The 23,922-nt window shown below is 39.5% G+C and overlaps 1 protein-coding gene and 1 pseudogene across 1 annotated transcript in view; both read left to right on the forward strand.

Annotated features, from left to right (window-relative positions):
- RARB (retinoic acid receptor beta) overlaps window positions 1-23,922 on the forward strand; it is a 769,542-nt gene that overhangs the window by 498,018 nt on the left and 247,602 nt on the right. The gene's annotated exons all lie outside the window — the stretch shown is intronic.
- On the forward strand, window positions 9,883-9,948 carry LOC112208806 (U7 small nuclear RNA; annotated as a pseudogene).

The raw sequence follows: 23,922 nt of genomic DNA on the forward strand, positions 1-23,922 counted from the left end.
GTTCTTTGCTGCTTATCTCCCCCTTGGAAAGAAAGGGGGTTGTCCCCTCTACCCCAGAAGTGAAGTGAGTTGACTTTTAGAGAAATACTCAAAGATATTGCTGTATATCTCCCTAAAATTCTGAGGGGCAGTGTGATTGGTGTCCAACTGGACCTGCTAAAGTCAAAAGTGGGAGGGAGGCTGTCTAGAGTTGCCTCTAACAGTAGAACAAAGAGAAAGGGGTGCAGTGAGGGCTTGCTGCATCTCACTGATAGTTGGACAAAGGTTTATATTTCCTGAAGGTTGCATGTGGAAAGGAACAGAAATTGAGTCATCCTGAAAAGGACCTCTGGAAAGACAAGATGTCCCCAATTGTTTATTAAGACAATTGTCTAATTTAGACTATTTTTAATACCTGGAAATGGCCCAAGTTCCTTTCAAGGGTAGAGAAAAAAATCAAAATAATGACAGGCTATGGTATTAAAAAGTAAATTAAATAACTTCTTTTCATGATTTACACCTTAAAAGTCCAACTGTTTTTCAGCAAAGTAGTTACCTTGGTGGTTTCATCATTCTTTAGCATCTCCCTAGTGGATCTGTTGGCACCTTTTGTTGTCAATTCCTGGAATCTCTCCTGAAACATTGATACAAGAAAACTCCCAATGAACATCCTTTTATAGAAATGAAAATATTTAATAGGTAGGCTGGAAGACAATATCAAGAAACACTCACAAAATGTAGGATAAAAAGACACAGGGATTTTTTTTTAATTTTATTATTATTATACTTTAAGTTTTAGGGTACATGTGCACAATGTGCAGGTTTGTTACATACGTATACATGTGCCATGTTGGTGTGCTGCACCCATTAACTCATCATTTAACATTAGGTGTATCTCCTAATGCTATCCCTCCCCCCTCCCCCCACCCCACAACAGTCCCCGGTGTGTGATGTTCCCCTTCCTGTGTCCATGTGTTCTCATTGTTCAATTCCCACCTATAAGTGAGAACATGTGCTGTTTCGTTTTTAGACACAGGGATTATAAAAGTAGGAGGGAGCAGGGAAGAGAGATTTAGATCAGCCCAGAACGTTTACCATTTGGCTATTAAGAATTACAGGGAGAAATAAGAGAAAACGAATGGGAAGAAATTATTTTTTTTTTAAAAAAAGGCAATTTCCTGAGAACTGAATAATATAAAATTTCAGACTAGAAGGGAAAGATGTCTAGGTACAGTTATTGAAAAATTTTTTAAAAAGATTCACATCAAGCAGCACTACTACAATATTTCAAAATAATAGATCCAAAAAAGGAGGGGGAACGTTATAATCAAAGCAATTGGAATCAGAAAGACATCAGACTTTTTAATAGCTACATTAGAAGAGAGAAAAACAAAAAGGCAATATTTTTATAATTCTGAGAGAAAATGGCTATCGACCTAGAATTCTACACCTGCCAAAACTTTTAAGTTTGAGAATGGAATAGAGACGTCTTTAGATATGTAAGGTCTCAGAATGTTTCTCTCCACTGTACTCTTTACTAATCTGATCTTGAGGTTTGGCTTTGACCAGATTAGGCAGTTACCTCTGAAACAGAAAGGATTCATGAAACTAAGTGACCAACATAAATCAGAAATGTAAAGCAATAATGAGATGATGAGAAAAGGTAAAGTCTCACATGACAGCTGTACGATGGCTCTAGAAAGAAACAAGCTCAGATTGGATACAAACAATGTAATTGGTATATCATCTGGTCTATTTGACTATAGGCAAGTAATACTAATAATGAGGTATATGAAAGAAAATTAAGAGTAGGTGTATAAGCAAGTTTAAAAAGAGAAGCAACTATTGACTTGCAGAAAAATAAGAATTTGTGTGAGAAATAAAACAAAGTACACTAGTTGGCTTTGCAGTAAAAAATACACAGTACTTATAAACACTATTTAACAAAAACCTTATCAAGAATTATAAATATTTCTAAAGAATTATTAGCAATATACATTTTTAAATGAAGTAAACAGGAGGATAGTATAAGAGAGCTAATTCCTCTTGTCCCATAAAGAATATCAATATGCAGTATAAAATTGGTGTATTAAGAAACGGCAATACAAGCTATTTGGCAACCTAGAGATCAGAATAAATGGATGAGCGATTTAAGTAGTTGCCTCTAGGCCGGGTGCAGTGGCTTACGCCTGTAATCCCAACACTTTGAAAGACTGAGACGGGCGGATCACCTCATGTCAGGAGTTCAAAACAAGACTGCCCAACAGGGCAAAACCCCATCTTTACTAAAAATACAAAAATTAGCTGAGCATGGTGGTGCACACCCGTAATCCCAGCTACTAGAGAGGCTGAGGCAGAAGAATTGCTTGAACCGGAGAAGCAGAGGTTGCAGTGAGCTGAGATCATGCCACTGCACTCCAGCTTGGGCAACAGAGGAAGACTCTGTCTCAAAGAAAAAGTAAAAATAAATAAGTGAAATAGCGGGGAGGTTCCAAGATGGCCGAATAGGAACAGCTCCAGTCTACAGCTCCCAGCATGAGTGACACAGAAGACAGGCAATTTTTGCGTTTCCAACTGAGGCACCAGGTTCATCTCACTGGGGCTCGTCAGACAGTGGGTGCAGCCCATGGAACATGAGCCAAAGCAGGGCGGGGTATCACTGCACCTGGGAAGCACAAGGGGTCAGGGAACTCCCTTTCCTAGCCAAGGGAAGCTGTGACAGACGGTACCTGGAAAATTAGGACACTGCCACCCTAATACTGCACTTTTCCAATGGTCTTAGCAAATGGCACACCAGGAGATTATATCCTGTGCCTGGCTCGGAGGGTCCCACACCCACAGAGCCTCGCTCACTGCTAGCACAGCAGTCTGAGATCGAACTGCAAGGTGGCAGCGAGGCTAGGGGAGGGGCGTCCAGCATTGCTGAGGCTTGAGTAGGTAAACAAAGCAGCCAGGAAGCTTGAACAGGGTGGAGCCCACTGCAGCTCAAGGAGGCCTGCCTGCCTCTGTAGACTGCACCTCTCAGGGCAGGGCATAGATGAACAAAAGGCAGCAGAAACTTGTGCAGACTTAAACGTCCCTGTCTGACAGCTTTGAAGAGAGTAGTGGTTCTCCCAGCACGGAGTTTGAGATCTGAGAATGGACAGACTGCCTCCTCAAGTGGGTCCCTGACCCCCGAGTAGCCTAACGGGGAGGCACCACCCAGTAGGGGCTGACTGACACCTCATACGGCTGGGTGCCCCTCTGAGACGAAGCTTCCAGAGGAAGGTTAAGGCAGCAATATTTGCCGTTCTGCAGCCTCCGCTGGTGATACGCAGGCAAAAAGGGTCTGGAGTGGACCTCCAGCAAACTCCAACAGACCTGCAGCTGAGGTTCCTGACTTTTAGAAGGAAAACTAACAAACAGAAAGGACATCCACCCCAAAACCCCACCTATATATCACCATCATCAAAGACCAAAGGTAGATAAAACCACAAAGATGGGGAGAAACCAGAGCAGAAAAGCTGAAAATTCTAAAAATCAGAGTGCCTCTTCTCCTCCAAAGGAATGCAGCTGCTCGATAGCAATGGAACAAAGCTGGATGGAGAATGACTTTGATGAGTTGAGAGAAGAAGGCTTCAGACGATCAGTAATAACAAACTCCTCCAAGCTAAAGGAGGATGTTGAAACCCATCGCAAAGAAGCTAAAAGCCTTGAAAAAAGATTAGACAAATGGCTAACTAGAATAACCAGTGTAGAGAAGTCCTTAAATGACCTGATGGAGCTAAAAACCATGGCACGAGAACTATGTGATGCATGCACAAGCTTCAGTAGCTGATTCAATCAAGTGGAAGAAAGGGTATCAGTGATTGAAGATCGAATGAAATGAAGTGAGAAGAGAAGTTTAGAGAAAAATTAATAAGAAATGAACAAATCCTCCAAAAAATATGGGACTATGTGAAAAGACCAAATCTACATCTGACTGGTGTACCTGAAAGTGACGGGGACAATGGAACCAAGTTGGAAAACACTCTGCAGGATATTAATAAGAAGAACTTCCCCAACCCAGCAAGACAGGCCAACATTCAAATTCAGGAAATACAGAGAACTCCACAAAGATACTCCCCGAGAAGAGCAACTCCAAGACACATAATTGTCAGATTCACAAAGCTGAAATGAAGGAAAAAATGTTAAGGGCAGCCAGAGAGAAAGGTCAGGTTACCCACAAAGGGAAGCCCATCAGACTAACAGCAGATCTCTCGGCAGACACTCTACAAGCCAGAAGAGAGTGGGGGACAATATTCAACATTCTTAAAGAAAATTTTCAACCCAGAATTTCATATCCAGCCAAACTAAGCTTCATAAGTGAAGGAGAAATAAAATCCTTTACAGACAAGCAAATGCTGAGAGATTTTGTCACAACCAGGCCTGCCCTACAAGAGCTCCTGAAGGAAGCACTAAACATGGAAAGGAACAACTGGTACCAGCCACTAAAAAACATGCCAAATTGTAAAGACTATCAATTCTAGGAAGAAACTGCATCAACTAATGAGCAAAATAACCAGCTAACATCATAATGACAGGATCAGATTCACACATAACAATATTAACCTTAAATGTAAATGGGCTAAATGCTCCAATTAAAAGACACAGACTGGCAAATTGGATAAAGAGTCAAGACCCATCAGTGTGCTGTATTCAGGAGACCCATCTCACATGCAGAGACATAGGCTCAAAATAAAGGGATGGAGGAAGATCTACCAAGCAAATGGAAAACAAACAAACAAACAAAAAAAGCAGGGGTTGCAATCCTAGTCTCTGATAAAACAGACTTTAAACCAACAAAGATCAAAAGAGACAAAGAAGGCCATTACATAATGGTAAAGGGATCAATTCAACAAGAAGAGTTAACTGTCCTAAATATATATGCACCCAATACAGGAGCACGCAGATTCATGAAGCAAGTCCTTAGAGACCTACAAAGAGACTTAGACCCCCACATAATAATAATGGGAGACTTTAACACCCCACTGTCAACATTAGACAGATCAATGAGACAGAAAGTTAACAAGGATATCCAGGAATTGAATTCAGCTCTGCACCAAGCAGACCTAATAGACATCTACAGAACTCTCCACCCCAAATCAACAGAATATACATTCTTCTCAGCACCACATCGCACTTATTCCAAAATTGACCACATATTTGGAAGGAAAGCACTCCTCAGAAAATATAAAAGAACAGAAATTATAACAGACTGTCATTCAGACCACAGTGCAATCAAACTAGAACTCAGGATTAAGAAACTCACTCAGAACAGCTCAACTACATGGAAACTGAACAACCTGCTCCTGAATGACTACTGGATACATAACAAAATGAAGGCAGAAATAAAGATGTGCTTTGAAACCGGTGAGAACAAAGACACAACATACCAGAATCTCTGGGACACATTTAAAGCTGTGTGTAGAGGGAAATTTATAGCACTAAATGCCCACAAGAGAAAGCAGGAAAGATCTAAAATTGACACCCTAACATCACAATTAAAAGAACTAGAGAAGCAAGAGCAGACACATTCAAAAGCTAGCAGAAGGCAAGAAATAACTAAGATCAGAGCAGAACTGAAGGAGATAGAGACACAAAAAACCCTTCAAAAAATCAATGAATCCAGGAGCTGGTTTTTTGAAAAGATCAACAAAACTGATAGACCACTAGCAGGACTAATAAAGAAGAAAGAGAGAAGAATCAAATGGACACAATAAAAAATGATAAAGGGGATATCACCACCGATCCCACAGAAATACAAACTACCATCAGAGAATACTATTAACACCTCTACACAAATAAACTAGAAAAGCTAGAAGAAATGGATAAATACCTGGACACATACACCCTCCCAAGACTAAACCAGGAAGAATTTGAGTCCCTGAATAGACCAATAACAGGGTCTGAAATTGAGGCAATAATTAATAGCTTACCAACCAAAAAAAGTTCAGGAACAGACAGATTCACAGCCAAATTCTACCAGAGGTACAAAGAGGAGCTGGTACCATTCATTCTGAAACTATTCCAATCAATAGAAAAAGAGGGAATCCTCCCTAACTCATTTTATGAGGCCAGCATCATCCTAATACCAAAGCGTAGCAGAGACACAACAAAAAAAGAGAATTGTAGACCAATATCCCTGATGAACATCGATGCAGAAATCCTCAATAAAATACTGGCAAACTGAATCCAGCAGCACATCAAAAAGCTTATCCACCACGATCAAGTTGGCTTCATCCCTGGGATGCAAGGCTGGTTCAACAAACACAAATCAATAAACGTAATCCAGCATATAAACAGAACCAAAGACAAAAACCACATGATTATCTCAATAGATGCAGAAAAGGCCTTTGACAGAATTCAACAACCCTTCATGCTAAAAACTCTCAATAAACTAGGTATTGATGGGATGTATCTCAAAATAATAAGAGCTATTTATGACAAACCCACAGCCAATATCATACTGAATGGGCAAAAACGGGAAGCATTCCCTTTGAAAACTGGCACAAGACAGGGATGCCCTCTCTCACCACTCCTATTTAGCATAGTGCTGGAAGTTCTGGCCAGGGCAATCAGGCAGGAGAAAGAAATAAAGGGTATTCAATTAGGAAAAGAGGAAGTCAAATTGTCCCTGTTTGCAGATGACATGATTGTATATTTAGAAAACCCCATCATCTCAGCCCAAAATCTCCTTAAGCTGATAAGCAACTTCAGCAAAGTCTCAGGATACAAAATCAGCTTGCTAAAATCACAAGCAGTCCTATACACCAATAACAAACAAACAGAGAGCCAAATCATGAGTGAATTGCCATTCACAATTGCTTCAAAGAGAATAAAATACCTAGGAATCCAACTTACAAGGGATGTGAAGGACCTATTCAAGGAGAACTACAAACCACTGCTCAACGAAATAAAAGAGGACACAAACAAATGGAGGAACACTCCATGCTCATGGATAGGAAGAATCAATATCATGAAAATGGCCATACTGCCCAAGGTAATTTATAGATTCAATGCCATCCTCATCAAGCTACAAATGACTTTCTTCACAGAATTGGAAAAAACTACTTTAAACTTCATATGGAACCAAAAAAGAGCCCGCATTGCCAAGTCAATCCTAAGCCAAAAGAACAAAGCTGGAGGCATCACACTACCTGACTTCAAACTATACTACAAGGCTACAGTAACCAAAACAGCATGGTACTGGTACCAAAACAGACATATAGACCAATGGAAAAGAACAGAGGCCTCAGAAATAATACCACACATCTACGACCATCTGGTCTTTGACAAACCTGACAAAAACAAGAAATTGGGAAAGGATTCCCTATTTAATAAATGGTGCTGGGAAAACTGGCTAGCCATATGTAGAAAGCTGAAACTGGATCCCTTCCTTACACCTTATACAAAAATTAATTCAAGATGGATTAAAGACTTAAATGTTAGACCTAAAACCATAAAAACCCTAGAAGAAAACCTAGGCAATACCATTCAGGACATAGGCATGAGCAAGGACTTTATGTCTAAAACACCAAAAGCAATGGCAACAAAAGCCAAAATTGACAAATGGGATCTAATTAAACTAAAGAGCTTCTGCACAGCAAAAGAAACTACCATCAGAGTGAACAGGCAACCTACAGAATGGGAGAAAATTTTTACAATCTACCCATCTGACAAAGGGCTAATGTCCAGAATCTACAAAGAACTTAAACAGATTTATAAGAAAAAATGAAACAACCCCATCGCAAAGTGGGCAGAGGATATAAACAGACGCTTCTCAAAAGAAGACATTTATGCAGCCAGCAGACACATGAAAAAATGCTCATCATCACTGGCCATCAGAGAAATGCAGATCAAAACCACAATGAGATACCATCTCACACCAGTTAGAATGGCAATCATTAAAAAGTCAGGGAACAACAGGTGCTGGAGAGGATGTGGAGAAACAGGAACACTTTTACACTGTTGGTGGGACTGTAAACTAGTTCAACCATTGTGGAAGACAGTGTGGCGATTCCTCAAGGATCTAGAACTAGAAATACCATTTGACCCAGTCATCCTATTACTGGGTATATACCCAAAGGATTATAAATCATGCTGCTGTAAAGACACATGCACACGTATGTTTATTGCAGCACTATTCACAATAACAATGACTTGGAACCAACCCAAATGTCCATTAATGATAGACTGGATTAAGAAAATGTGGCACATATACACCATGGAATACTATGCAGCCATAAAAAAGGGATGAGTTCATATCCTTTTTAGGGACATGGATGAAGTAGGAAAGCATCATTCTGAGCAAACTATTGCAAGGACAGAAAACCAAACACTGCGTGTTCTCACTCATAGGTGGGAATTGAACAATGAGAACACTTGGACACAGAATGGGGAACATCACACACTGGGGCCTGTTGTGGGGTGGAGGGAGGGGGGAGGGATAGCATTAGGAGATATACCTAATGTAAATGACAAGTTATTGGATGCAGCACACCAACATGGCACATGTATACATATGTAACAAACCTGCAGGTTGTGCACATGTACCCTAGAACTTAAAGTGTAATAAAAAAAGTAAAAAATAAATCCTTAATGTAAAAATAAATAAATAAGTGGTTTCCTCTAAAAAGTGGAGCGGGAAGGAAAAAAATGAGAGTTCAGGGTTGTTGGGAATTTTCTTAAATTGTTATCTTTCTTTTGGCACCGTTTTAATTATGTATGTATATTACTTTCACAAAGAAATTTAAAAGAAATATTCATCATGGCTTGATTCAATTCAAGCTAGCATTATGTGTTGGTCACCTTCTTTTTTCAGATCAGTGTGAGTTGTGGAGAATGTGAAGATAAGAAACAATTTGACTTCCTGTTGTGGTTACTTAGGGATGGGGAGAGACAGGGGTTAGAGGAGTCAAGAGCATGGGCTCTGGTGTTAGGCGGGGGTGTGAATTCCAGCCCCTACCCATGCTGGCTGGCTGACCCTGGGCAACTTCTCTCTGCCTCTGTTTCCTCAGCTATAATATGGGGATGGTAATAGCACAAGCATACTGTATAGGTTTGGTGGGAGGCTTAAGTGAGTGAATGGATGTTCAGTGAGTGCTTTGGTGTGTGGCACATACCAAATGTTCAATAAGCAGCAGTTATCACTCTATTTTAGGTAATGACACACACATCATGAAATTCTAAGCACAATGCTAGAAGGCCATCCTAAGTGCCTAGAAGGCAGAGCCAACGGATTTTTAAAAATTAATTCTTGGATAAAAATAATTGTCAGTTACAGGGCACTGATTATGAACTGAAAAGCTTTGCAGAAGCAATCCACTGTGTGAGAGACCTCTGTGGCCCGGCATGTTGGCATGTATTTTCTTGGCTTCTGTCTCCTGCCTTGTGCATATCAGGCCAGGTTTGGCACCTCATTACCTTCTCTTGGCTTCCCCAGTTCCATTGTGCAGTCACCTCTTAAATTTTCTGCCCTAGGGTAACTGCTAACAGCATTCACCCCATCTTCTGGCTGTCAACTGAAAGGCCACTGTGAGTTCACTTCCTGAGAGGGGCCTTGCTGGAGACCAAATAACCCAACCAAATTGCCAGAATTTCACATTTACTTTCTGCAAGAGTGGACACGGAGACTCTGTTTCTGCCTCTGACAACCTCATCTATTATGATCTCTGCTATATTCTCTTCTTGTGCTGATATTTTGTCACCTATGTGGCCAGGGAACAGTCCACAGGAAAATACAGGAGAACATGTAAAGCATTTAAATGGGGAAATAATTTAGTAGTATAGCCATACATAAACTTTCAAAGTCTCATTAATAAACGTTCATTTATTTGGGTATTATCCATCCTCTAAAACAAAGGTTTTTAAAACATACATAACAAGTGTTAGAGTTCTTTTAGAATTTTCCTAATAGGTTTTTTTCAGTTTTCACCAGAAGACACCCCCACTGGGGAGGGGAAAAAAAAAACATTCAAAGCATGCTATGATCTTAAGAGGAAAAAAGGAAATAAAATTATGTATTCCATGTGATCTTATCTATGTAAGAAGAGAAAAATAAAGACAACTGGAAGAATATAAACCAAAATGCTAAGAGAGGTCTCTCTGGGTTCAGAGATTTAGTAGTTTTTCTTTCTTACACCTTTTCTTTTATAGATATAGTGTATTATGAGAATGACATATATGCTTTAAAAATAAGTAATAATAGCCTCAAGATAAATAACACAATTAAATTCCACAAATAACTTCAGTACCTACTATTTTCTAATATTTTAGGTGCTTTTAGAGTTCAAGGCGCTTGGTAATAAAATGTATTTTATTCATTTAGTATTTGTTTAATGGCTTCTTATTGTCATTATTCCTTAGTAGATTTTAAACCTCTTGTGGGCAAAAATCAAATGTTAGACTTCTCTGTAACGCAACTTCCTGGCCCAATTCTTCTTTGATGTTAAATGCTTATAAGTATTTCAGCTTTGGAGCGGGATAAGGAGGGATGTTCCTTCCTCTCTGCCCAACAACATATGATACTTGAAACAAATTCTCAACAATGACATTTGGACATTTATGGCCACCTCTCTCATTAGCTGGAATTCCACTGAACTAATCCTAAGTTTAGTGCCAATTACCTAAAGGTTAATGTGGCCAAGCAATACCGGGAGAATTGGGGTTTTTCCAAGAAATGGTCTGTATCACATTATGTTCAGGATGAGAGAGTGATTGACACTGTAGAACGGCTCACTTGGGAGACCCAGAGTGTCCTGCTGTGCTCCTCTCAGAACAGGGTCCTACTCTGAGGCTTAAGGGAGGAAAGATAAAGGACAAGGAAGTAAATGAAGCTGGGCTGAGTGTGTGGACGAGTTCAATAATTATTTATAAATCACCATGGATGCAGTGATGAACAAGTCGCTGCCCTCACAGAAATTACTTTCTAGTAGAGCTAAACTCCATTAGATCTCAGCATCAGAATGGGATGCCCCTGAAAAGTGAGAGATTTGAGGCCATGTACTAAATTAGGAGAGGCAGGAACAAGAAATGTACGTTTTGCTCATCTATGGATATGTCAACCACTATTACCACCATCCTTTTTCTTACCCACCCCCACCCCCACAAAAAAGTTAGAATACATTTACTACAGAATAGCAAGGCAAAATATTCCGTGTATCAACAATAATTTAAAAAGTATTGTATGTATAAACATGACTCTCCAATTCAGAATCCTAACCACAACCATTATAGTTAATTTAGGAAGCTCTTAGTAATTCAGAGAGAATCTACAGCATTTATTTGAAAAGTTCCCTCAATGTGTCAGAAGACCTCATCTTACAGGGCTTTACCAATGGCTACATTTAGCCTCACTTTCTACATTTGCACCCTCATTCATTCTACTCAGGACAGTCAACTTCTTAATGTCTCTGAAATGCATCGACATCATTCCCATCTCAAGGCTTTTGCTTTTATTGTTCTCTCTGCCTGAAATGTTCTTCCACCAAATCTTTACATGCCTCTTCCCCTCATATTTTTCAATTAGTTCTTCAGACATCACCTCCTTACAAAAGCTTTCCATGATCACCCTCATTAAGACATCCTCAGCCACCTCTAACCCTTTACCCTGCTTTATTTTTTTTTGTGTGCAGCACTATTACCTGAAATTATAAATACCTTTTATGCCCTAGAATGTACATTCCAGGAGTATACGTTCCTTGTTTGCCCTCTTCCCTGTCTACATCCCCAGAGCCTTAAAAGAGTAGGTGATTTAGAGTGGATACTCAATAAATATTTGTTGGATGAATAAATTAATGAATTTAGTTGAACTAAGCTTACCTAGACAGAATAATCAAAAGCATAGGTCAATTAGATCTAAAAATTGTAATTTATCTCTACAAACATTCAACAGTATATCTTTCGTTGAACCACAGGTTTCACAATAAAATCACCGTTATTGAGCATTGAAGCATGTGTATGCCACCCCCCTCCAAACCCCCAACACACACACACACAGAATTAAGCAAAGTACCAAGACATAAAAGTTTTCTGCAACTCATGAGCTACATTTTGGTCACTTAGACCATAAAAGCCCTAATTTCCTAATCCATTGCATTTCAGCCTCTTTTGCAGCAGGCATCCCATGGGAGAGCAAGAGATAGTATCTAGAGGCTGTATTTACAAAAGGGATGCTCTGCTCTGAAAGTCCCCTGGCTATTGTCACACCATTTGTTTTTCATGATTGGAATGTGTGGCGTTATTGAAGGGTGGGCTGGTGTCTAAATTGAATGGGTGAAGAGAAACAGAGAGACATTCTCTTTGCCACCTTTGTAGATAGGCGGCTGGGGAGTCTATGTACTGAATTACCCACTGTCAATTATTGATGGTTTGGCTGGAATCATTTACACTCTCTAGTTACTTTGACATCTAGCCAAAAGGCAGCTGCCAGCCTGCTAGGAATCTCCCTTTTAACCATAGGGAAGTTCAAAAGAAAAGATTCAGCAAACCAAACTCATCTGCACAAGCTTCTGTGGATTTCTGGAAGACTCAGGTCATGTTGCTTCTTCATAAGAGTTTAAGTCATTTGTTCATTCACTTATTTATTTAATTTTATCCAGGAAAGGCTGACATTCATCAGTTTGCACTAATACAACTCTAATGGTTATTAAAATACTGAAGTATTTGTGTAGCCCTTGGTAAGTGGCCACTACCCTGAGCCTTTCTTCACCAGGGTCACCACACCAGACCTTCCCAAAATCACCACTCAAAGGTTAGCACTTGGCACAGCAGGGGGCCTTCAAAACCGGGTCTCTGAGAGAACAGTTGAGATCCATTCTGAGTAGTAGTGCCCACTACTTTCCATATAATAAATATTTGATTATCACCTCACCTGAGACTGTAATAGCAATAAAACTTGCACTTGAAAGGTCTATGTTCTTTACTTCATAATAAATTCAAGACTAGCTTAACAGAAATGGAAGTCACATAATCTGAAAATATTAAATTGTTTTGAAACACCCTTAAAGGAGAAGTCTCCCAGGATCAAATTGTATTGCCTTGCCCTACCAAAACAAACCTCACTTGCTAAATGAAGTTTAGCCTAAAGCTGCCTCCTTCCATATTTTAAGTTTGGCCTGAAGGTTTCTCTGTACATCGTGAGTATAACAACTGGAAGTGTAAATACTCTGTAGCCTCACTTGTGCCAGTCACTGAGTTTGGCCAGTCAAATGTAGCCAGCTGTTTGAACCATGTTCAAATAGGGCAAACACTGAGCTGTAACCAATTCAACGCTTTCTGTACCTCACTTCAGTTTTCTGAACGTCACTTTCCTTTTTCTGTCCGTAAATCTTCCACCACATGGCTGCGCGGGAGTCTCTGAGTCTACTCTGACTCAGGAGGCTGCTGGAATCGCAAATCGTTCGTTTCTCAATTAAATTCCATTAAATTTAATTCAGCTGAAGTTTTTTTTCTTTTTTTAATCACACTGTTTGCCTAATTTGAGAGCATTTCCCCAAAAACAGACATTCTGGTTTTAACACATACACGCACAAAGGCACAGGGATCTTGCTCTCTTGGATCCTGTGTTATAGCCATGGTTTGGATGTTAAGAGTCAACTGTATTACATTCCCGGGAGCCATAGCATTGCACCTCCAGAGAAGGTCTGAAGACTGGGCTCAACTAATCACATAGACTGCAGTGCTTGGAAACCTATTCATTTTCTGGGAAAAGATCATCCTCAACAGTTTCCACAAAACTGCATAAAACTTGCACAACTCCGGCTGCGGTTTTTATTGCAATTTAAACAATTTCTAAAAAATAAGTAAGAGGCCTACTGTGGAGCTGACCCAAGTTTGAGCCATGCGGAAGGTCCTGAATTGGTTTAAAGACCCTGGCATGGACATATGAAAAAGAAGACCTGCAGCCTACTAGCTATTGGTACAGAGCATGTAAAGCGAAAGAGAACAGGTGGGATGAACATCACTGATAGTAAAATGCAGAGACCTCCTGACATGTTTCTCCCTCTCAAGAAGAATGAGGAGTTTGGTGCTCATCAGTCACTGCACTGGGCTGACTACAAAGGACTCTGAAAGACTAATGGAAGAAAAACAGGTGACTTTACTGTACTACTATACTTACCTCATCATATTGTTTTAGTAATTTTTGTTTCTGTAGGAAGCTTCCCTAGTGAGTTGCTTCTGCCTCCATGGAATGTAAGTTCAATTTCCCATTTATGTGAGGACTAGATATAATCATCCCTTCATGCTAAGCCCTGTTTTCTATAAAATTTTAAGTCCATTGTTCACAAGTGATGAGACACCACCATCAGGCTTTCTTTTGTAGAGAAAGGGAATAGGAATGGATATTCTTATCAGTTCTTACGCCTCTGGTTTTATTTTACAAGCAGCATGGACATGTGAATTAATGTGTGGCTCTGACCAAAACAAAACATTACTTAGAAGCAAGTGAGGACTTTTTTTTCTCCATTTAAAGTATCTGGCTCTACAAAGCAGGAAATAAATACTTTGCCTCACTTCAGCATTCCTATTCTTGGCAGTTGATTTGGCTAGACAGGTGATAAACAAGAGAGATTTTAGGGGGAAGCTCTGTCTGGAGAACAAGAAGGAAGTAGGTCAAAGCCTGGCAAGGAATTTTAGGGAGGATCTCGCTTTGGAGAAGCCATTGACAGAGCTTGAAGCAAATGAAAATCAAGTCTCAATTTATTCAGCAAATAATTATGAGGAATGAAGCCGAGTAGAATTGCCTTTCCAGGTGAGGTTATCTGAGTGAGTACAGAATCATTCTCATTAATCATTTTATATCAGGATTATCAATCAAATCTTCTGCAGATATTCTCTGTATAACCTCCTAGGTGCTGAATTGTGAGCTAAATAGGCGTTGTCTTTGCCTCTCAATCTGTGTTCATTGGAAAGGACATGCAGCCAGCAGAGCATAATTAATTGAACACTCAACTTTGCCTCTACAGCTTCTTCTGTGTTGTACCTGAGCGAAGCAAGACGATGAGTTATTGGAGACCAAAAGTCTTCTCTTACTCATATCTAAACTGTGGCTTCTAAGACCGTGCCTGGCATGAAGCAGACCTTTAATGCTTGTCTCTGGAGTGCTCAAAAGAAAGAATTACAGAGGCTGTCCATAAAGTCTGGAAACATAGGTGAATATACATAAGATCACCAAGGACATCTTCCATCTGCAAAAAAGTGAAATAGCATTATATATGTTTCCAGACATTGTGAAATACTGAGTAGAAAAAGGTTGTGGAACTCATGGTTTATTCAGGGTGAGAGCCAGAGAGAATTTGCCACCTATTTTGTCTTCAGCAAAGACTTCCTAGAAGAGGTTTTAAAGCTCTTTGAATAAAGCAAGAGGGCTTAAAAGTTTACCAAAGGAAGGGTTGGGGTGAAAGATGGACAGGAATTGATGACTTCTCTCTGTGGTGTGACTGACTCTCCTATTCATCTTCCAAGTCTTTATTTAAATCAGTAGTTCTCAACTGGGGATAATTTTGCCCCCAGGGATATTTGACAATGTTTAGAACTACTTTTGGTTGTCACAACTGGAAGGGGAAAGCCACCGGTATCTAGTGGGTGGAGGTCAAGGGATGCCACTAAACCTCCCACTATGAGCAAGACAGCCCCCCATAACAAAGAATTATCTGACCCAAAATGTCAAAAGTGCTGAGGCAGAGAGGCCCTGGTTTCATTGAGCCTTGGGAAAGCTTTTCCTGACACACCTCAAACTACGCTAATTTCCTGTAATATCCTCATTTTACTTTGTACTTTCCCTACATAGCATGTATCACAATTATAATTAAATACATTGTATCTGTCTCTTCCACTAAAACAACACTTCGTAGAAGAAGAAATGTACGTATCTTGTTCCCCATTGTATTGTAGCACCTATTACAATGCTTGGCACATAGTAGATCCTCAATAAATATTTACTGAATGAATGAATCAATCAAGAAATAACTAATATGGAAAAATAAGAAAAAGAGATACTCAAGTTGTTAAGCAGACTGCAGTTTCAGGAATCACGTGAAGTTTGACCAGTGATCTTGGATTTCTCCATTTCAGTTCAAGAAAGTGATGAGTTTAGTCACAGTATGAAGGGAAGGTAGAACTGATAAACTCTATGTATAACATTTTTAATTTATAGACTTATTGCAGTGTTTCAGCATTTTAGTTCTTTATCACTAAAGGAACTTGGATGCCAACCCTTTCAGAAAATCTCTGGGAGTTGAACCAGGATTGATCTTGTGGCAAAGAATCTTCATCGGCTGCTAGGACAGTCATTCAGTCTCACTTTCCCATTCTCTCTTACAGCCGTATGACACCATTTTGGTCAACAGGATAAAAAGCAGATCTGCTGAGACAGGATTTCTGGGAAAGCTTTTGCTTTTCTGTTAAAAAGGAGAGGCAAAACAAGTACCAACCTTCTTTTTTTTATTCCTGGTTGGACCCAATATCAGCAAACTGCCTCTGCCTGCACTAATTATTAAATGAGAAAAGTATAACCCACCTCTACTTAAGCCACTGTAATTAGGTTTTCTCTTACCTGCAGCTGAATGCAGCCCTACCTATGATACATTTTTCTGCCTTGGTAGCTAATCTTTTTTTCATGGTCTTTTTAATGATGCAAAAGCAGAAACAGAGACGGTAGGTAGCACAGCTTGGCCTGGGCTTAATCTCATCTGAAGTACAAAGAAAATAGAAGGATCTAAAGTAGTAGAGGTTGTAGCCTTGAAAGATTTGTGATGAAGCCCAGTGCTGCTTTGTGGTGAGTATCAGAAAAAGAGATGCCAGAGCTCATGGTTTAAGAGCGGGGAGGGGGAAAGTATTCATAACACAGTGTGGCTGATTTCCTGTTTACATTTTGCAAGTACTTTGTGTGTGTGTGTGTGTGTGTGTAATGCTGAGGCAGTAGTTAGAATATGAGGGTTTTAGATGCAGTTTTAAAGGTTCTGCATGGAGGGAAAGACCTGAACACAAAGTGGCTACTCTACAAACTCTTGTGGATACAGGTTTCAAAGCACTTCTACCATCTTCTGCTCTTCTCTCTGCTCTTCTACTCTAGGCTATGAGAATCTTGGAGGTAAGAACCATGTCTTGTTGCTCTCAGTTTCTCTGGTCCCAGAAGAGTGCCATGCCTATAGCATATTATCAGTCAATATTTTCCCAATTAAACACTTACAGTTTTCTCCCCCCTTGTCTTTAATGCATAGTTGTAAAAAAGAAGAGATGTAATTAAAGTCTGGAGGAGATTAATTTCATTTCTTTCCCTCATTTCTGGTTTTTTTTTTACAAGCAGTATTTCCTATATTTTGAATAGAACATGAAGCCCTAAGTTAGCCAAAATGCTTAAGAAAAACTTTTTTCCAGGAAAAAAAAATTGGAAAAGGAAATTTTCCCAAATTTATATTTCACAGAACCCAGTTCCTTAAAATAAATACATTCTTTAATTTGAGCAATATTGGATTAAATAGTTACAGTGTTTGATACACTAATGTATGTTGTATCTTTCTAAGAGGTATATGGTTTGTTACTCTTCAAGTCCGTATTTAACTATGTAACCCCAAAAGGATTCCAGGACAAAAAAATCAGGGAATAATGATTATCTAATTATTAATACATGTTCAGGTGTGGCAAAGTTTGGGAGCTGCTGTTTTCGATCATAAGGCTTGTCATGAGGAAAATACAAGGGCATTGGTGAAGAAGGAAGTAAAAGGAAAGAGGATGGCAGCTCAGAAAAAGGGAAATTCAAGCAGACAAAAAGACCCAGAAATTATGACAGGAAAGTGTAGTTTGATGCCTGCCATCATGGTCTCTAAATGTGTGGCGTATCCATTTGGCAAATGGAGATCAAAGAATTTATGTCGGCAGAAGTGTTAGGCTAAGAATCAGGAGCCTGGCAATGTACCCCAGAAACTTTCTTTAAATGACTTGTGTCACTTCTCCAAACTAATTGCCTCAGGGGTGATGGGGCATATTAAACCCTTCATTTCTTCTTTCATACAATCTTATTTGAAATGAGTTACAAGCTAAGTTGCTGGAGAACTTTTGAGTTATTTCAAGAAGATAGTCAAATCATATGTATGAAAAAATTTGGTGCTTTGTTTTTTTAAAAAGTTATGTTTATTAATTTTTGTCTGAGGTCCCTGAGAATCTTAGGTAAGTTTTCATACTAACAAATTAAGAGCAATTAATTTCTAAGTAGTGTTTATGTCTGAGAGATTGGTAAGTGGTTGAGCTAATTAACAAAATAACTTATCAAAATGCATCTGCCACACTCTACTGCAGTATGCCTAATGATCATTGTGTCAGTGGTAAACTGAGTCAGGAATGGGCCTACAATTCATGTTTCAGAAGTGCTCAGTTTGGTATTTGTTGACAAATTTTAAAGTTCAAAAAGACAAACGCATGTTTTTTCCTTTTGACTGAATTTGAAAGCTCCAAGATGGGACACCTAAAGCCATGAACATTGACACAGCTTGGCAAGCTCCTCATTATGGGAATACTTTGTGAAAACAACTTTGGTCCATAAAGTATTAACACTATTTGATAAAAATCAGTTTTTATTTGGTGTGTCTTTTGAAGCTAGTGTAACTCCTGGTCATTCTATATAACTATAAAAGCTTTTTGGAATCAAATCCTAATCCCAACATGTTTTTCTTGTTCATTTAAAACCTTTTATACACATGTGGGAGCTAGAGAGAGTGGAAAGTTTTTAGGGCTTAAGCTTAAATTGTCATTCTCATGCATGGTCTCTGAAAAGTATTTGGCGTGTTTGTATTTGTAAGTTAAAGTATACATTTATGGTCTTAAGCATTTTCTTTTTTCTCTTTATGCTTGTTTGTTTGGTTTACAAACAAAGACTATCTTAAAATGAGAGAGCAGACATGCTGAAGTTTGGATTGTTTGACTTACCGCCTTGTAGAAAATATCTCTGGGTGTTGATTTTCTAGGTCAAGCCCTGACTCAGGGTCCTAAAGAGAAAAAGTGTTCTCAACCCAAACTCACAAAAGCTGAGTTCAGTGCTGTAAGAGTCAAATGTAACCTCTGGAGGTTTTTTGGTTTGGGTTTTTTGTTTGTTTGTTTGTTTGTTTGTTTTTTCCATGAAAAAGAAGCAACTGAGGCTGCTGAGCAGAAATTCATAGCACTTTATCTTTCCTTTTGGGCCGTTGTGCCCAATAATCATAATATTGGCAAATAGAGTTAAGCTATAAGAAATTCATCTGGCTGGGCATGGTGGCTCATGCCTGTAATCCCAGCACTTTGGGAGGCTGAGGTGGGTGGATCACAAGGTCAGGAGTTTGAGACCAGCCTGGCCAATATGGTGAAACTCTGTCTCTACTAAAAATACAAAAATTAGCCAGGTGTGGTGGTGCATGCCTGTAGTCCTAGCTACTCGGGAGGCTGAGGCAGGAGAATTGCTTGAACCCAAGAGGTGGAGGTTGCAGTGAGCCGAGATCGTGCCACTGCACTCCAGCCTGGGTGACAGAGTGAGACTCCGTCTCAAAAAAAAAAAAGAAAAAAGAAAAGAAATTCATCAAAGGTCTAAATTTAAGTGGAATTTAGGAAAAGCTAAAAAGATATTGTTAATCCTGTATAGCTGAAGATTGAAGTAAATAGGTTTCTCAAAGAGTGATTGTGCATGAAATGAAATGTATCAGTTAATTTTTGCTACCTAAGAGACACCTCCAAAATTCATTTCTTAAAACAACCACCACTAAATATGTATAATTATCACATGTCAATTTAAAAAAAGAGAGAAAAATGTTTAAACCACCATTTAGTTTAGTTCATGATTCTACAAAGTCTGCAGTTTGGGGCTGGCTCCGATGAGTAGTTCTTCTGACCCGGGCTGCGGTTGACTGATCTCCGCTGGGTTCACTCATGCATCTGTGGTGGGTTAGTTGTGAACATTCTGGTCTAGGATGGCCAAAGCAAGGACAGCTGAGGCCTCTCTCCATGTAGTCTCTCAGTCTTGTCCTTATTCAGATACAACTTCCATACCTTTTCTGTTTATTTTTAATCTCTCCATGTCTCTAAATTCTTTTTTGCCTTTTCCTTAATCTGGATCTTATTAGAGCATCCCCAGGGTCAACATCCTCTAGCTTGGTTGCCTGAATTTTCTTGAGACACGGAGTAAAGTGAAAGCCAACATTTCTCCTGACTTATTTTTAATAACCTTTAGGGTTATCGTATTTGTGTCTTTTATAGTCATCAGCCCCAAATGCTTTCAGGAAGGAACTACAGTCCAAACAAAACTAATTAATTAATTAGGTGGTCAAATGATTAAAAATTGATGGCTAAACAAATTAGCATTTTTATTGAATTTATTGCTTTTTATCTCTACTCCCTGTTTCCTGTATGTCTCAGATGAGCTCACCAGTCCCTGGCAATTTTGCCCTTAGAAACTTCATCCCATGGCTGATGTGGGACATCACTTAAACTGTGCAGCCACTGCAGAATGTGCCCTGATTGTCTCTCACCAATTAATCAGGAAGCTCGAAGTGGCTGATTGCTGCCTCCATCAACACAGGATGTTTTGACATAGCTGTTTGGACAAGGCTGTTTGAGGCCCCCTACAAGACTTGCTGGCAGTTGGGAGGGGGACATGGCCCACTGGTCAAGTTTTGAAAGCAGCTACTCATCTCGCATCAAACAGCAAACCCTCAATTTTTGAGGGCCTATTGGGGGATCTACCCTGTGCCAGGCCCCCAAAAGGAGGCTCTGGTGAGCAAAATTGATACTAGGTCTGCCCTCATAGGCTATAGTCAAGTTAGTAAGAGGATTGTTCATGAGTAGTCTTCCATGTAGGTATACAAACTCTAACGAGTGTTGTGAAGAGAAAGCATTGGGAATATAGGTTTCAGAAGAGGGAAGCTTTAAAATTGTGGTGGTTGAGAATGAAGGAGTAGGTTGACTGGGAAAACATACCAGATTACCAGATGGTAAAACTGATACCATGGATTTTCCCCCAGCAAGGTTTAGCTGTCCACATACAGACTCTAAGAAATTGAAAAATTAGATATATCTAGGGCTGGCTGGCTGACTGGCTTCATGCTGGTTGGATCTGATGAAATTACTAAGGTGTAAGGGAGTTCTGAAATGATGCAATGTGGAATGCAAATTCAATAACGTAAGTGAAAAATGGATGAGGCTTTCCACCCTTCATGGCGGACTTGACCAGCTATCCAGCCTATGACAAGGTAGAGCTGGCAGTCCTGAGCTATGGTATATCCCATCGAAAGGTAGTCATTGCCACTCACCTAAAAGCTGTATTTGATGTTAGTGTTCTATAAAAATTATCAATTATATATAACAAAGAAAATTGCCTTTAGTCACCCTTAGATTTTTAAATGAAGTTTTCTCTATCTTATTATTACTTTCTTATAAAGTTCACTTTGTGCAAACTTATTTTTCCAAACACAGTGACAAAGGAGCCCAAGTTAGCAGCCAAAAGGCTTGGAAAGGTATCATGGTAACAGAAACTTCAGGTTTAGACATTTTGTAAAATTAGCAAAGGGCCCGAAAGCTCATGCTATTTAAATCCATGCCAGTTTTCAGGATTTGTATTTTATGAAGAAGGGAATCAATGTGACAGGCGGAAGAGTGAATGCATGACAACTCCAATCATTCACACATGTTCATCATTGCCGGCAAGACACATGGCAAATCCCAGCACTGGTGATAACGCAGAGCACTTCCAGCACTGGTAATATTGCAGGAGTATGTACAGCCCTGGTAATATCACAGAAGACTCTACTCAGGAAAGTTTATCTGATCTGTCCTTACTACTTCCAATTAGTCTAGATTCCTTGAGGGCAATACTGGCCCTGTCTTCCCAGAATCATTGCAAACTTACTGATTAATGCACATTTTTCACCTGTTCCAGTCTTGTGTGGCCAACCTACATCTTCCATAATGATCTTCGTAGGCTTCATGGGCTAATACACCACACAGCTGATAACAACAGGCTGTGAGATCCAACAGATGTTCCAGAGTTTAAATGTTGGCCTTACATTTTTGACAAATTTAGGTAACCCCACTGAACCTCAGTTTCCTCGTAAGCCTCAGGTTTCTTTTAAACTATATAAAAACAGATATATAAAACTAAAACATAAAATGAAATAATCTCTTAGATATTTTAAATTTTATTATCTTAAATAAAAATTTATTTTGGTACTCACTAAAATATTTGCAATAATAATTATAGTGGGAGCAATGTGGTGGTGTGATTCGGAAGAGATTATAAAAGTATCAGCTCTGCCCATTTTCTTATTTGCTTAGGCTTGTTGGCTTCTTTGCAGGAATCAAGCCACTTGGCCATTTGAGACAGGTTAGTGAAATTAAAAGTGGGTAATATAATTTGTAAATCCACCAGTGGGTTTAAGTAAAAAATATTGCAAGCTGAAAGTGAATGAACAAGTAGGGATAATAATTGCAAGTCCTTTGGGTTGTGGAAATTGCACATGACACGTGACCCACAACTTAGCAGATAAGAACACAAGAGTTAATGTTAAATGTTAGTAAATTTAAATGTCAGTAAATCTTAATGTTTTTTCTAAAAATTAAAAACAGAAGTTCTAATCTTTTCTCCCTGAATTTCAACACATTTAGTGGTTCCCAAACTTGAGTATGCATCCAAGTCAACTGGAGGGTTTGTAACTCCCAAAGTTTCTGATTAAGTCGGTCTGGGGTAGAACCCAAGGATTTGCATTTCTGATGAGTTTCCATATGAAGCCTATGCTGCTGGACTTAGGGACCACACTTTCAGAAACACTGCAGTAGAGCATCTTGAAGACTCCCCAGGTTGCATTCTCCCCCAGATCTTTGGTATATATAATACAAATCTCGTTAGGATCAATGCCATCAAGAAGTAATGTTCCCTTTACATTCCAGTTTATATTACCCATTCATGTCCTACATTTCCCTTCCACCCACTCCACACTATCCATTACCCTTCCCCCAATGAAGGCGGAAAGGGCTCAGAGGACAGGGGAAGGATGGTGCATCCTCTTTGTGAATGCAGCTGACAGTGACTTGCACTACCTGGTAAATTCATGCCCTCAGCATGTTTCCCCAGGGTGAATTAATTGCTTTGCTTTTCCTTTTCCTTTGCATAAAACTAGGCAGATTTGTCCGTCTGTTTGAACAAGACTTTGTTGCCAGCACTTTTCGAGGATGGCCAGCATGTGGCTGCTGTATGAGGTTGATAGTGTTGTCAGAAATTCCAGGGTGGGTATTGTCACTTGCGTTGGGAAATGCTAACTGAGGTCAATTCTAGTTCAACTTCCTACTTACAGAATTATGGCAGGACGTTAAGTTTGGCCCATGTAAGATGAATAGGTCAGCAGAAACATATTGTCCTCCTAACCCAGGCATCTCTACTTTTAAGCCTTAAATCAGAACGTATTTTTCCTGTATTTGAGATCCAGCAATTCATGTCCTCAAATGAGATATTTTACAATCAAAAGCACAGACAGCCAACAAAAACTTCTAAACAAACAAAAAAAAATTTAAACCAAAGTTGTACATTTAAAAGTTCTATGTGTTTTGTGTCCTTTAATTTTGAAATTGAAAGTCATTTTTTTCAATAATTATTGCTGAGTAACAAAACTACCCCCAACATTCAGTGGCTTAAAACAACCCTTCTGTTTCTTTGCTCATGATACTACAATTTGCACCATTCTTGGTAGGACTCTGCTCTGTGTAGGGTCAGCTAGGGTGGCTCAGCTAAGCCAGAACAGTCTATTTCCAAATGGGCTTCACTCACTTTGATTGACAAGTTGGTACTGGAGCTGTTGGCTGGGGCCTTGGTTTTCCTCTCTGTGGTCTCACCACATGACTGGATTGGGCTTCTCACAGCAGGTTGGTCTCGGGGTAGTAGGGCTTCTTACAAGGTGCCTGGCTGTACCC

The sequence above is a fragment of the Pan troglodytes genome, chromosome 2, assembly GCF_028858775.2.
Source record: "Pan troglodytes isolate AG18354 chromosome 2, NHGRI_mPanTro3-v2.0_pri, whole genome shotgun sequence".
Taxonomy (NCBI): Eukaryota; Metazoa; Chordata; class Mammalia; order Primates; family Hominidae; genus Pan; species Pan troglodytes.